This window comes from Halichoerus grypus, chromosome 14, assembly GCF_964656455.1.
Source record: "Halichoerus grypus chromosome 14, mHalGry1.hap1.1, whole genome shotgun sequence".
Classification (NCBI taxonomy): domain Eukaryota; kingdom Metazoa; phylum Chordata; class Mammalia; order Carnivora; family Phocidae; genus Halichoerus; species Halichoerus grypus.
This window is the reverse complement of record NC_135725.1, coordinates 83,950,104-83,963,110: the sequence shown is the minus strand read 5'-3', so window position 1 is coordinate 83,963,110 and position 13,007 is coordinate 83,950,104. Positions and strand designations below refer to the sequence as shown.

The window sequence follows — 13,007 nt, the reverse complement described above, 5'->3', positions numbered from 1 at the left end:
ACCCGTGCAACCCGCTGGACAGAGCCCCTCACCTCTCTGAGCCGGGGAGACACGTGACAGCCAGGGAGGAGGCACGCGTACCATCAGTAGGAGTGAAAGCCCAGTGTGCCCAAGTAAATTGTGACTTGGGCTGGGCCAGCTGCAAGGTGACATAAGACAAACGAGCCGTATCCTGGTGACCAGACTTTTCCTGGAAGGATGGGCGCCCTTGGCCCTATCTCTGAGCCCTGTGCCTTCGCTGGCCCACCCTTCCTTCCACTTCTGCACGTTGAGGCAAGGCCCGGCTGGCAGCACCCCACCCAGTCTGCGCTAGGGCTGGGTGTGACAGCATCTGTCACCACTGCAGGTCTGCTAGAGCCATTGCAGGCCCGGGGCCAGGTCACTCGGAGCCCAAGATGCAGAGATGGGAGGGGGTGGAGGCCGGGGCCCGCATTTCCTCCCCCGGCATACTTCATACTTCATTTTGCGGATGTCTCCCACCAGCCCGAAACAGAATTCACGCTCTTTGCCCTCACCCCTGTCTCATCTCAGTGACAGTGCCTCCTTCTGCTACGGAATCCACGGGTTGTCCTCTCTGTCCCTTAGCTCCCTCATCTAGTCAACCCCAAGTCCCTCCACCGCACTGTTGGACTCTGTATTGAGCAGTCATGACGAAGTACCACAGACTGGGTGGCTTGAACAACAGAAATCTATTTTCTCACAGTTCTGGAGACTGAAAGTCACAGATAAAGGTATCGTAGGGTTGATTCCTTCTGAGGCCTCTCTCCTTGGCTTGTAGACAGCTGCCTTCTCCCTGTGCCCTCATGTGGTCCTCCCTGCGTGCTTATCTTGTCCTAGCCTCTTCTTATGGGGACACCAGTCAAACTGGATTCGGGTCCACTCTAATGACCTCATTTTACCTTAATTGTCTCTTTATTTTTTATTTTATTTTATTTATTTATTTTTAAAGATTTTATTTATTCATTTATTTGAGAGAGTGAGAGAGAGAGAGAGAGAGAGAGCACATGAGAGGGGGGAAGGTCAGAGGGAGAAGCAGACTCCCTGCTGAGCAGGGAGCCCGATGCGGGACTCGATCCCGGCACTCCAGGATCATGACCCGAGCCGAAGGCAGTCACCCAACCAACTGAGCCACCCAGGCGCCCTGTCTCTTTATTTTTTAAATTTTTTTTTGAGAGAGAGTGAGCACAAACAGGGAAGGGACAGAGGGAGAAGCAGACTCTCCGCTGAGCAGGGAGCTTGACACGGGGCTCGATCCCAGGACCGAGAGACAGGACCCGGGACCACAACCGGAGCCAAAGGCAGACGCTTAACCGACTGCACCACCCAGGCTCCCCTGCAGATAGGGCCTTTAAAGAGGCAATTAAGGGGGGCGACTGGGTGGCTCAGTCAGTTAAGCGTCTGCCTTTGGCTGGGTCGTGGTCTCAGGGTCCTGTCCCGGGGTCCTGGGATCAAGCCCCGTGTCAGGCTCCCTGCTCAGCGGGGAGCCTGCTTCTCCCTCTTCCACTCCCCCTGCTTGTGTTCCCTCTCTCACTGCATCTCTGTCAAATAAATAAATAGAGAGACACAGGGAGAGAGGGAACACAAGCAGGGGGAGTGGGAGAGGGAGAAGCAGGCTCCCCACTGAGCAGGGAGCCCGATGTGGGGCTCGATCCCAGGACCCTGGGATCATGACCTGAGCTGAAGGTTAGACGCTTAATGACTGAGCCACCCAGGCGCCCCAATAAATAAAATCTTTTAAAAAAAAGGAGTAAGCTCTTTGGTGATTTATCTGAGTTAGTCCTCATGAACCCTATGGGGTAGGTGCTGCCATTAGCTCTATTTGATAGATGAAGAAACTGAGGCACAGAGAGAGTGAAAAGCTTGCTCAAGATGGTACAGCTAAGAGGTGGGTAAGGCAGGACGCAAACCCAGGCATTCCGGCTATGCATCCGTGCCCTTGACCACCGCACTCAACGTGCTATGCTGTCTTAGCCTCTGTGCTTTGGCTCAGCTGTTCTCTCTGCCTGAAATGCCTTTCCACCCCTTCTCTGCCTGGCAAACTTCTATGAATTCTTCAAAACCCATTTCAAATGCCCCTTCCCTGGGACGATAGTCTCTGCTGTATGTCATGCCCACTGAGTAACCACTGGTGCACCAGTCATACTCTGAAGTGATTGTTGTGACGGTTGTCTGTCTCCCCAGGGACAGGCACCAGATCTGATCCATCTCTCTGTTCCCCACGCTTAGGGTGGGCCAGGCACGGAGGCAGACCCCAGTGAATGAGTGAGTGAACAAATGAACCAATGAACACTTCATCACATACAAATGATTAACATGGGCGTATCTTTAAGGGTAAATTCCAGTTCTCTATTAAGAGCCAGACGTTTCAAATCCCCCAAATTCCTGCTTTTGGAGAAAAAGGAAAGTAAGACACAAACACCTATATCATTTTTCTCATGAAAATTTACCTTTTTGCCTCATTGTAATCCTGAGCCCAGCATAGCCTTTTGGGCCTTTGCAACACACTCCTACCTACCCCCTAGAGGAAGGAGGAGGTTATCTAAAACTCCAGGAGGGTGCTCCTGCTGGGGGACTGGGGAGGAAGGGAAAACAAAACAAGGGAAGGAAGACATTCTTAGCACCCCATGGGTTCCTTCCACATACCCAATAGTTGAAAATGGACATTTTCTTTGTTTAAAATAATAATAATAATGATAAAGGATTTGTTTTTGTAGAAATGACTCATCCCCTTGTAAGATTGAAAAAGATTTAAACCTCCCATGAAAGGACAGGGAGGAAAATAAAATTACTCCATGTCACCCCCCCAGCTGCTTACACATTTATATAGTCATCGAGCTACGCCTAAGGTGTGAGCACTCTGCTGTGTGTTATATTTTAATTAAAAAATCTCACCACCCAGAGAAAGCTCTTGATACCATCTTCCAGAACTCACATCTCCCTCTGGTAATATATTGATGCATTTGTCTAACCAATAACTGTTTATCAAGTACCTACGATGTGCCAGGCTTTGACTGGGTCCTGGGGATAAAGGGTAGATCTGCCTTTGGGGGACGGACTTTCATCAAAGAATGACATATGTGATTATTTAGTTGCAACTGTGGCCAGAGCTGTGAAGAAGGTGCTGGTTCTTTGACCTAGCCAGTGAGGACAGGGAGGGCTTCGTGGAGGATCCTTCTGGGAAGGATCAGCCAAACTCTTTTCTGCCTCTGAACACTGATGGTGAGGATGTGATATATGGAACTGCTGCAGCCATCTTGCACCCCTGAGGATGAGACTAACATCTGATGGTGGTTGAGCCAAAAAAAAAGCAAGAATCTGGGTCCTCAATGATGTCCTCTAGCCTTTGGATAAACAATTCTGTACTGCCCTACCTGGGACTTCTTTTTATGCAAGGAAAACAAGGCTCCTTGTTGTTTATGTGATTTTGAATTGGGCTTTGGGGAAGTCGGTCTAGTTGGAGGTGGGGGCTGAAGGGTTTGTCCTGCAGTAATTGCACATTGTTTTTACCTGGATCGTGGGCTTACTAGGGGTAGGAGTGGGGGCTGATGGAGGTTATGACCATCATCCCCCAAACTGTCCTTTGGCTCCACTAAAGCCCATTCAAGGGAATAACCTCTAATCCAAGAGGTTCTTGGGGCTTGAACATAGAGAGCAATGGGAGAGTGCCAGGAGATATGGCAGAAGTGAGTACCCATAGGTGTGCATGGAAGCCCTGTGTCAGCCCTGACCGTCCCCATCTTGTCCAGGTACTCTTTGATATTCAATTCACTTTAGCTCCTCTTTCTATGCACTGTGGGAAATGCCCCTCCAGGGGTCCCAAGGGCTCCTGGGCAGCCAGACTCTATCATGTCAATGGCTTCCTAATCATTGCTTTGGATTTGTCAATTTCTCCTTGCATTTCTGTCAGAATTTGCTTTACTGAAACATTATTAAGATACTATAAAATTCAGCCTGTAAAAGTATACTGAATTCAGTGAGTTTTAGTATATTCACAAGGTTGTGTAAACATCATCACTATTTTACCCCAGAACATTTTCATCACCCCATAAAAAATCCTCATACCCATCAGCAGTCACTCCCCAGTTCCCACACGCCCAACCCCTGGCAACTGCTAATCTTTCTCTCACTATGGATCTGCCCATTCTGACATTTCACATAAATGGAATCATACAATATGTAGCCTTTTGTGACTGGCTCTCCTCTCACACCAAGCATCCCATCAGGTAATATTCTCAACAAGGGCAAGAGCTACTGCAATCACCTCTAGTTACAAATAGTACTTTTCCCCCTGGCTATATGTACATAGAAATTTTCTAGAAACAAAACCATGGTCTACATGGGGTTTTCTACTCTTTTCTTAAATTATTATTCATAAAATATTGAGGACATTTATCTGTGTCAGTATAACCCTTTTCAATGTCTGTAGAATAACTTATGAGGTTAAAAAATAATTAGGGGGTGTCTGGGTGGCTCAGTCAGTTAAGCATCCAACTCTTGGTTTGGGCTCAGGTCATGATCTCAGAGTCTTGGGATCAAGCCCCACATCAGGCTCCGAGCTCAGCAGAGAGTCTGCTTCTCTCTCTCTCCCTCTCCCTTTGCTCCCCCAAAATAAAATAAATAAATAAAATCTTTTAAAGATAATAATAATAATTTTGGCTTGAGTTCAGTGCTTAAGCATGCAGGCCCACAGGAAAGAAAAGAATGACCCCCTCTGGATGGGTCTTCACTGCCCTTCCAGCTTTTCATGAGAGTAAACGATAAGAAGAGCATCCTGTGTGTACATTTCCTTAAAGTTCTAGACATAGGACTGTGGGCCAAATGGCATGCATGTTTATTTCTTTTTATATTCTCCCAAATTTTTCTAGGGAAAGGTCAGATCAGAAAAACTGTCCACTACAGTGAAACATTGTGGCTTCTGGACTCTAACTGCCTGGGTTTTAATCCATTTTCTACTGCTCCTTAAAGGTAGGACCTTAACCTGTCTGTGCCTCAGCTTCCTTATCTATAGAATGGGGGTAATGAAAATACCAATTTCACAGGATTATTTTGAGAATTACATTAGTGTGATATATGTAAGCGGCAGTTCTCGACTGGGGATGACTTTACCCCTCAGTGGACATTCGGCAATGTCTGGAGACATTTTTGGTTGTCACAACTGGGGTGTGGTAGCACTGATGGGGAGAGACCAGAGGGGCTGCTAAACATCCTACAATGCACAGGACAGCGCCCCTCCACCAACAAAAAATGATCCAGTCCCAAATGTCAATAGTGTTGAGTGTTGAGGTTGAGAAATCCCTGTGTAAAGGGCCTGGACTGGAATAAGCTCTTATCAGTGTTGCCTGTCATTATTTACACTCACACCAGCAGAACCGAAGAATGTTCGTTTACTCATACTTTGGCCAAACCTTACAAATTCGAGTTAACTTTGATGGGGAGGACATTGTATGGTGGAACATTTCTAAACCATCAAAGGAACGTTTCCTTACCCCTTCATGGGCCTGACCACATGGGATTAGTCTCCATTCTGGCCATGGGTTTCCGGGGAACTGGCTGGCAGTTGGGTCCAGCTGAGGAAACTTTGACCTTGTAAGCAACAGCTTCAGAATTCCTGGGATTACCTGTGTATGTGTTTGTCTCTGAATATGTAGATGCAGGGACATGTGGTGGGTAAAAGGTAGATTTTGACGTCAGGTCTGGACTCAGATCCCAACTCTACTGCTTCCTAGTTATGAAGACAAATTACTTCTCTAAACCCTGTTTCCTCATCTGTAAAATAGGATTATTGTGAGGATCAAATAAGATAATATAGCTCCATGCCTGGTTCTTAGTCAGTGTTCAAAGATAACACGTGTAGTTTATTCAGTGATTACAACAGCCCTCTGCTAAGACTTTCCACATCATTATTCAGCTTGATGGCAACTACTGTGATAGTCATGGCTCTCATCACAATAAGGTCAAAGACTCTGTGTCTTTCAGTCCAGGTACAAGGAAAAGCTACTTGTTGAGCTTTTAGTCAACATTCCACAAACGTTTGCTGAGCATTACTATGTTCCAGCCCAAATGCGGGGCACTGGCAGATGAAAGGGGCTGCTAATTCTCTCCCATTCATATTAAAGAGGTCGGGGGTAGGGGATCTGGCTGGTCCAGTCGGTAGAGCTTCTGACTCTTGATTTCGGAGTTGTGAGTTTGAGCCCCACGTTGGGCATGGAGCTTACTTAAAAAAGAAAAGACATATTAAAGAGGTAAACAAATGAAAACCACAAACAAAATATCAGGAAAAAGACCAGACATATTAGCTTTCACTATACATGTAAATGGGTTAATTTCCTTTATGAAAACAAAAACAGCAAGAAGATAAGTGAAAAAACAGAAAAAGAAAGTTTAGTTATGTGTTATTGGTAAGGGAACTAAAACAAGCCTTGGAAGGAAATAATCTCCAATGAAATAACTCTGTATTTATAAATTATTGAATTATATTTCAAATGAATAACAAACCACATTGGAAGGAAAAAAAAGAACCAATCCAGGTAACTTTTGAATACAGAACTTTGATATATACTCTCAGTCTGAAGATAAAAAGAATTGTGTCCTTGCTTTGACAGCACATATACTAAAATTCAAACAATACAGAGAACATGAGTGTGGCCTCTGAGCAAGGATGACATGCAAATCTGTGAAGAAAAAAAACAAAAAGATTAAAGGGGCACCTGGCTGGCTCAGTCAGTAAAGCACCGAACTCTTGATCTCAGGTCATGAGTTGAAGCCCCACTTTGGGTGTAGAGCTTACTTAAAAAAAAAAAAAAAAAGATTAAAAAATTGCAAACAAATATTGAAAACTCTACCTAATAGGCTTGTTTTTCATAGTGGCATGGATTAGCAATTTTAAAACTATTCTCTGTGTACTGCAGGATAGAGTAAAAGATGAAATACATTGAGGATATTGAGAGCCAGGTTTCTCACTGATATAGAAGGGACACACAAATATGCCATGGGGAAGTCCAGGAAGAATGTTGTGGTACTGGCCTGGACTAGGAGGTAGCAGGATGAACCCCTGGATTTATATTTAGGTATGCATGTATTTCCTAGTTCTGTCCACTGAGAGGACCTAGAAACAATAAGCCCACCCAGTGCCTAGCTCCTAGCTTTTTTTTGAGATTTTTTTTTTTTAATTTGAGAGAGAGAATGAGAGAGAGAGCATGAGAGGGAGAAGCAGACTCCCTGCTGAGCAGGGAGCCCCATGCAGGACTCGGTCCCGGGACTCCAGGATCGTGACCTGAGCTGAAGGCAGCCGCTTAACCAACTGAGCCACCCAGGCACCCCTAGCTCCTAGCTTCTAAATATCATGCTCTACCAAAGGAACCAGAGCTCTGTGGAGAAAGGACTGATATCTGGGCCAGGCAAGAAAGAGTACAAGATGAGCCTGGAGCATCCTTTTGCACTTGAAAGTAAGCAAGGACTCAATGAGTAAGAGAGATCCAGCAAAACTCCAGAGTAGTTAGCTTGAATGAGCTTTCATTCCAGACAAATCTGTAACAGTTTGGTTATCAAGTAAATAATGATAGTAATGAATTATAACCCACTGAATAAGAATTCATGGCCCAGCATCCATACAAACATATCTGTACATCTACTGTAAGCTCTTCTTTACAGTAGAATGCTAATAACAGCAGACATTCTAAGTCACAATTTTGTAATCATCAGAGTAATAATGAATATAGATAAGAATTGTCAAGATCTAAACATAGAGGGTGAAAGTTTGATGAGGAATAAAATATCTGGGGTGCCTGGGTGGCTCAGTCGGTTATGCATCTGCCTTTGGCTCAGGTCATGATCCCAGGGTCCTGGGATCGAGTCCTGCATTGGACTCCCTGCTCAGCAGGGGAATCTGCTTCTCCCTCTCCCTCTGCCCCTGCTCATGTGCTCTCCTCTTTCTTGCTCACTCTCTCAAAATAAATACTTTTTTTTAAAAAAAGGAATAAAATATCCGTCTCAAAGTACTCCCCTAAAAATTATTTGTGAATTACAAAGAGAAAATAGTAATTGTACAGTAGATAAAAGTGGTAGACACGCCTTAACCAAGTGACCAAAATAACCATCACCAGTAATGGGACAACTTGACATCAGGTACTTCTTTTTTATTTTTTAAGATTTTATTTTTTTAAAGTAATCTCTACACCCAACGTGGGGCTCAAACCCACAACCCCAAGATCAAGAGTTGCATGCTCTACCAACTGAGCCAGCCAGGCACCCAACAAGTGCTTCTTAATAGGATGCACTGAAAAAGACAATAATCGTTTCTGCCCTGGCCAAAATGCACAGCCTGATCTAATCATGAAGAAATATCTGACAAATGAAGACTGAGGAATACCCTACAGAATAAATGACCTGTACTCCTCAAAAATGGCAATGTCATGAAAGACAAAAAGGATGAGGGACTGTTCCCAAGTTGGGGGAGACTACGGAGACATGATAATTAGATGTGACATGTAATTCCAGATTGGATTCTGAACCCGGAGAAAAATTGCTCTGAAGGGCATCATTGGGAAGGCTAGCCAAATTTGCGTAAGAGCTGTAGATTAGATAGGATGTTACGTCCATGCTAAATGTCCTGATTTTGCTAATTGTCCTGTGGTTACATGCGTATCTATGTTCTCAGGAAATATACACTGAAGTATTTAGGGCTAAAGGGGCATCATATCTGCAACTTACCCTCAAATGGTTCAGAAAAAAGATATACCTAGAGAGAGAATGATAAAGCAAATGTCACAAACATGAGTAAGCGACTCTGGGGGAAGGGTATATGGGAATCCTTTGTGCTACTCTTATAACTTAGAACCTTGACATTATTTCAAAGTAAAAAGTTAAATAGAAAAGAAAGAAAGAAAGAAAAAAGCCTGTTTGGATTCTTTTCTTTAATGAAGGTATTTTCCCTCAAGACGCTCATTCATGCCTCTTCAGCAAGCCTCAACTCTCGCTTAACGATTTCAGTAAACATCCCAATCTCGGAAGCACACTGAGATTTGTTTATGAGGTCCTCATTCCCCAGCCATGCCATCCAGGTTGTGCTTATCAGCCCTTCCAGCCAGGTGGACAATATCCACAGAACAATCGTGCATCATCTGAATCCCCAGTGCTCATCCCTGAGCCTGCCCTGAGCAGGAGCTCAGGGTAAAGTTTGTGAAATTGAAAGATTGAATTATCTGATTGCCTTCAGGGGAATAGCGAGAGTTAGGACTGAGGGGGTATGGAGAGGAACCCCACTGGCTCTGGTGGGGCCCTTATGCATGTCTGGACCCTGGGCAGGAAAGCTTTGGACACAGCGCCTGAAAGCCTCCATCCTGTGTCTTGCTGATGAGGAAATTGTCTTGGAATGGGCAATCACGAGAGAGAGCAGAGTACATTCCCCTCTGTAGGGGCAACTCAGGACTAATCTCATCAGTGTGGTTCAGGGTGAGCAGGATGACAGCCTTGGTAAACTGCACCGCAGGGGTCCTTGGAAGTTTATCAGCCCCCTCTGGTTTGTTAAACTCACTGGTGGCAAATGCCGAGGGGTCTCTGTCTGCCCCTCTGATCTTGATTGGATCTTGTGAGTCTGGATACAGGGTTTTCAGTCTGACTTTCCAAGCTGCCTTGAATCCTCACAAGTCCGCTCTTGAAGATGCTCAGATCAATGGGGCTCTAGGAGGGGGGATTCGGAAATGAGTGGCCATGGATGAGACTGGGAAGGCCAGTGGGGGCCTGGAATGTCAACCCTGGGAGTGTGGTTTGATCCTCAGAACAAGAGGAGGAGCCATGGGACGGTGATAGGTAATGGAATGAAATGATCCGATTTTCATTTTAGAAAATTCCCTCTAGCAGCTAAGTTGAGGATCGGAGGGTGGGAAGAGACAAGAAGCAGAAAGATCAGTGTGGAGGCTGCCACACACATCTAGACAAAAACTAGAGCGAGGAGTATTTTTAGACCTTGCTCTATAATAGGAATGGTAAAATGTAGCCATAACACCACCCTGACTTTTTATTCTCATGGCAGACATTACTAATCTCTCAGTGTTCTCCCTTACACTGGGCCTGGGGGGGCGGCTTCCATAGACAGTACCAATCAATCCAAGTAGGCACACTGGATGAAAGAAATTTGCCCTCTGGGCTCTGTTATATAAGGCAAGGAAAAGTCATCAGTTTTGAGAATATGCTTACATTTGCTGACAAATGTCACTTCGGGTCTGCCACAACTTGAGGTTCTGGGAGTAGGACCAAGATGATGCCCTAAGTCAGTCTTTGAGGTCCCTGACCGAAATTGTGCCTCGCCCTGCTGTATGCCCTCCATACTCCCACTTAGAGCTTTTTCACATCCACTATCTCATTTCAACCTCACAACATTCCTGGAAGGTCAAGGTCGTCATCCCCATTTTACAGATGAGGAAACTGAGGTAAGAAACTTCCAGGAGAGCCCTCAAGTTCCACGGGTGGTAGGTGGCACAGCTGGGATTCACACCGAGAGCTGTCTGGCTCCAAAAGCCCTGGCTCCTTCCATAAGAAGCTTGTCCGGCTGCAGCAGCTGTTTGCGTCTGTCAGGGCCCGTTGCCAAAAAGCCAGAACAGGTTGGGACAACAATGACTTTGGCATCTTGGCAACATCTTGGCAGCAACGACTTCGCTTGTCAATAAAATCCTTGGCTTAAAAAGACCTGGGAAACTTGACTTTCGGATCACCCTTATGTAATCCGCTCTGCGCTGAGCCTTGGAGAAGGAAAGCTCTGGCCCCTGGGTGGGGGTGGAGGGGATCGCTGAGGGGGGCTGCACAGATGGTGAGGGGCGGAGTCCTCTGGCTGTGGAAGAGAATAAAGTTTCTGTCCTTGCACAGTTGGAATGAGGGCCCCGGAGCCAAGCAGCCAGGGCCAGGGCGGGGCCAGCCAACCTTTGGCACGTGAAATGCCACCCAGTGCTCATGGCAGATAATTCTCGTTAATAATGCATCCTCCCTGGCAGGCACGCATCCTGAAAGCCCTGTCTGTTCGTGCCTCATGGGGTCCCTGCTGGAATGTGGGGGGTCGAGGGGCTGGCCCCAGACGTGGGCAGAGTTCAGACCGGGCTGGGTAGGCGGGGCAGCGTCTGGGCACTGCCTGGGGGCAGAGGGAGCCTTTGTGCTCTGTGCCCTAGGAACCCCACCCCCAGCAGCAGCCACCCTGGGGAGAAGTGGCTGACACGCCAGGCCGAGGCCTGCTCTCTCTGTTCCCTCTCCTGCAGCAGCCAGGGCAGAGGATGCTAATCTGGGTGCAACCTGGCATCTGACAGATCCACCCCATTGTGCTCAAGGTGCTCTTTCTGAGTGGCGGGAGGGCGAGGGGCAGGGGGCCTCAACCCTGAACGCACAGCACAATCTGCTGGGGAGCTTTTAAAACACTGAATCTCAGTTCTCCACCAGAGACTATGGTATGTTGGCCCGTGGGGGTACCTGGGCATCACCCTTTAACACTGCGCAGTGGCTCTGGAACGAGCTGAGGTTGGGACGCATTTTGAGAGGGTGACTCCGCAAGCTCAGCCACCCCGAGCTGTGTGACCTTGAACACATGAGGTAGCAGTGGGCGGCTCAGTTTCCTCAATTGTGAAACATGGACAGCGATAGTACTTACCGTGTGGGGTAACTGGAAAGATCCAAGGACATGCCGGAAAGACGGAGCACCACCCCCTGGCACAGAGCACACACCCAGACGTTTAGTGCCCAGGGACAGTTAGTTATTTTTATTTCTTCCTTTCCACACCAGCCAAGGGGGGGATTTTAGGGCTTGAAACCAGGGAAGAAAGTGGAAAGGGCAGAGAGAGAGGACGTCCCCTTTTGAGGACGACATCATTAGGGTGACCAGGGGAGGCTCTGCTTCGACGTGGAGGCAGGTTGGGAGGTCCTGGTCCCTCCGTGGCTCTGGGAGAAGCCCACACTCCTTAGCAAGGCACGTGGAGCCCCTCTGAGATCTCCACTGGCGGAGCACCAAGTGCACCCAGTGGGTGTTGTTGTGTCTGAGTCCCCGCCTCCCAGCAAGCTCGCAAGGGCAGCTCGGTGCCCCCGAGGCCAGCACACAGGTGTCAGTCACGGTGGAGAGCCCGCAGGGCAGGACATGGAGAGCTGGCTGTCCCTCGGAGCAGCGCATTAACTGGTCACAAGGGCAATGGTGGCTGCCACTTCCTGAAGCCCACGTGTGCTGGGCATCACGCTCAGGGCTTACAGAATTGCACTAGCCTTACCGCTGCTCCCCCTGGCGCGGGGTGCTGTCAACCACGCCGGTAAGGGTCAGAGGTCAGTCAGTCCAGCCCCCCAGCCCACTGAACTCTACAGCCTCGGGCCTCTGTTGGCCACCGAGCTGCCTGGAACGCTGAATCGGGACCCAGAGCCAAGTGCCTGTCTCGTCCAGCGCCGGGATGCTACAGCTTTCTTTGCCGTGTAAGTGTCTGGCGGCAGAGCAGAGCAGTGTTTAGGCAAGTATTTTCCCCCGAAGATGGGTTTTCTCATTTTTTTTTTAAGATTTTATTTATTTATTTGTCAGAGAGAGAGCTTGAGTACAGGCAGGGGGAGAGGCAGGCCGAGGGAGATGCAGGCGCCCTGTGACGCGGGGCTGGATCCCAGGACTGCGGGATCATGACCTGAGCCGAAGGCAGACGATTAACGACTGAGCCACCCAGGCGCCCCGGGTTTCCCCGTTTTCATCCAACTGCAGGGTGGAGGGAGTCACTGGGAATATCCTGTCTGCTCTCCAGCCTTGATGATCCGAGATTGCAGTCCAGAGCTTTCTGTGTGGAACCTGACTTATGCTGCACAAATTAATGAAAGAAGTGTGGCCCATCCAGTGGTAACATATTTGGGGCCAAGCGTGGCTTGCTCAGCAGACCCTGTATGAACTTGCCCAAAGTTCTGACACAGATTGCCCGGTCATTTGCAGCCATTTGTTGGGGGGTCTCCTGGGTGCTGGTGACATGGTGGGGAACAGCTCTGCTTTCATGGGGCTCTGATCCCACCGA

At 47.7% G+C, this 13,007-nt stretch overlaps 1 long non-coding RNA gene and 1 other non-coding gene across 2 annotated transcripts in view; both read left to right on the top strand.

The window, feature by feature from the left end:
• The first annotated feature begins 4,861 nt into the window (after window positions 1–4,861).
• The window catches only part of LOC144380073 (uncharacterized), a 31,985-nt gene continuing 23,839 nt past the window's right edge, over window positions 4,862–13,007 (top strand). The window contains exon 1 of the long non-coding RNA XR_013443841.1: window positions 4,862–4,965. This is a non-coding gene — a long non-coding RNA (uncharacterized LOC144380073). The remainder of the gene's footprint in view (window positions 4,966–13,007) is intronic.
• Window positions 6,591–6,693, top strand: LOC118549988 (U6 spliceosomal RNA). The gene has a single exon (XR_004924333.1). It is a non-coding gene; the product is annotated as a U6 spliceosomal RNA (small nuclear RNA).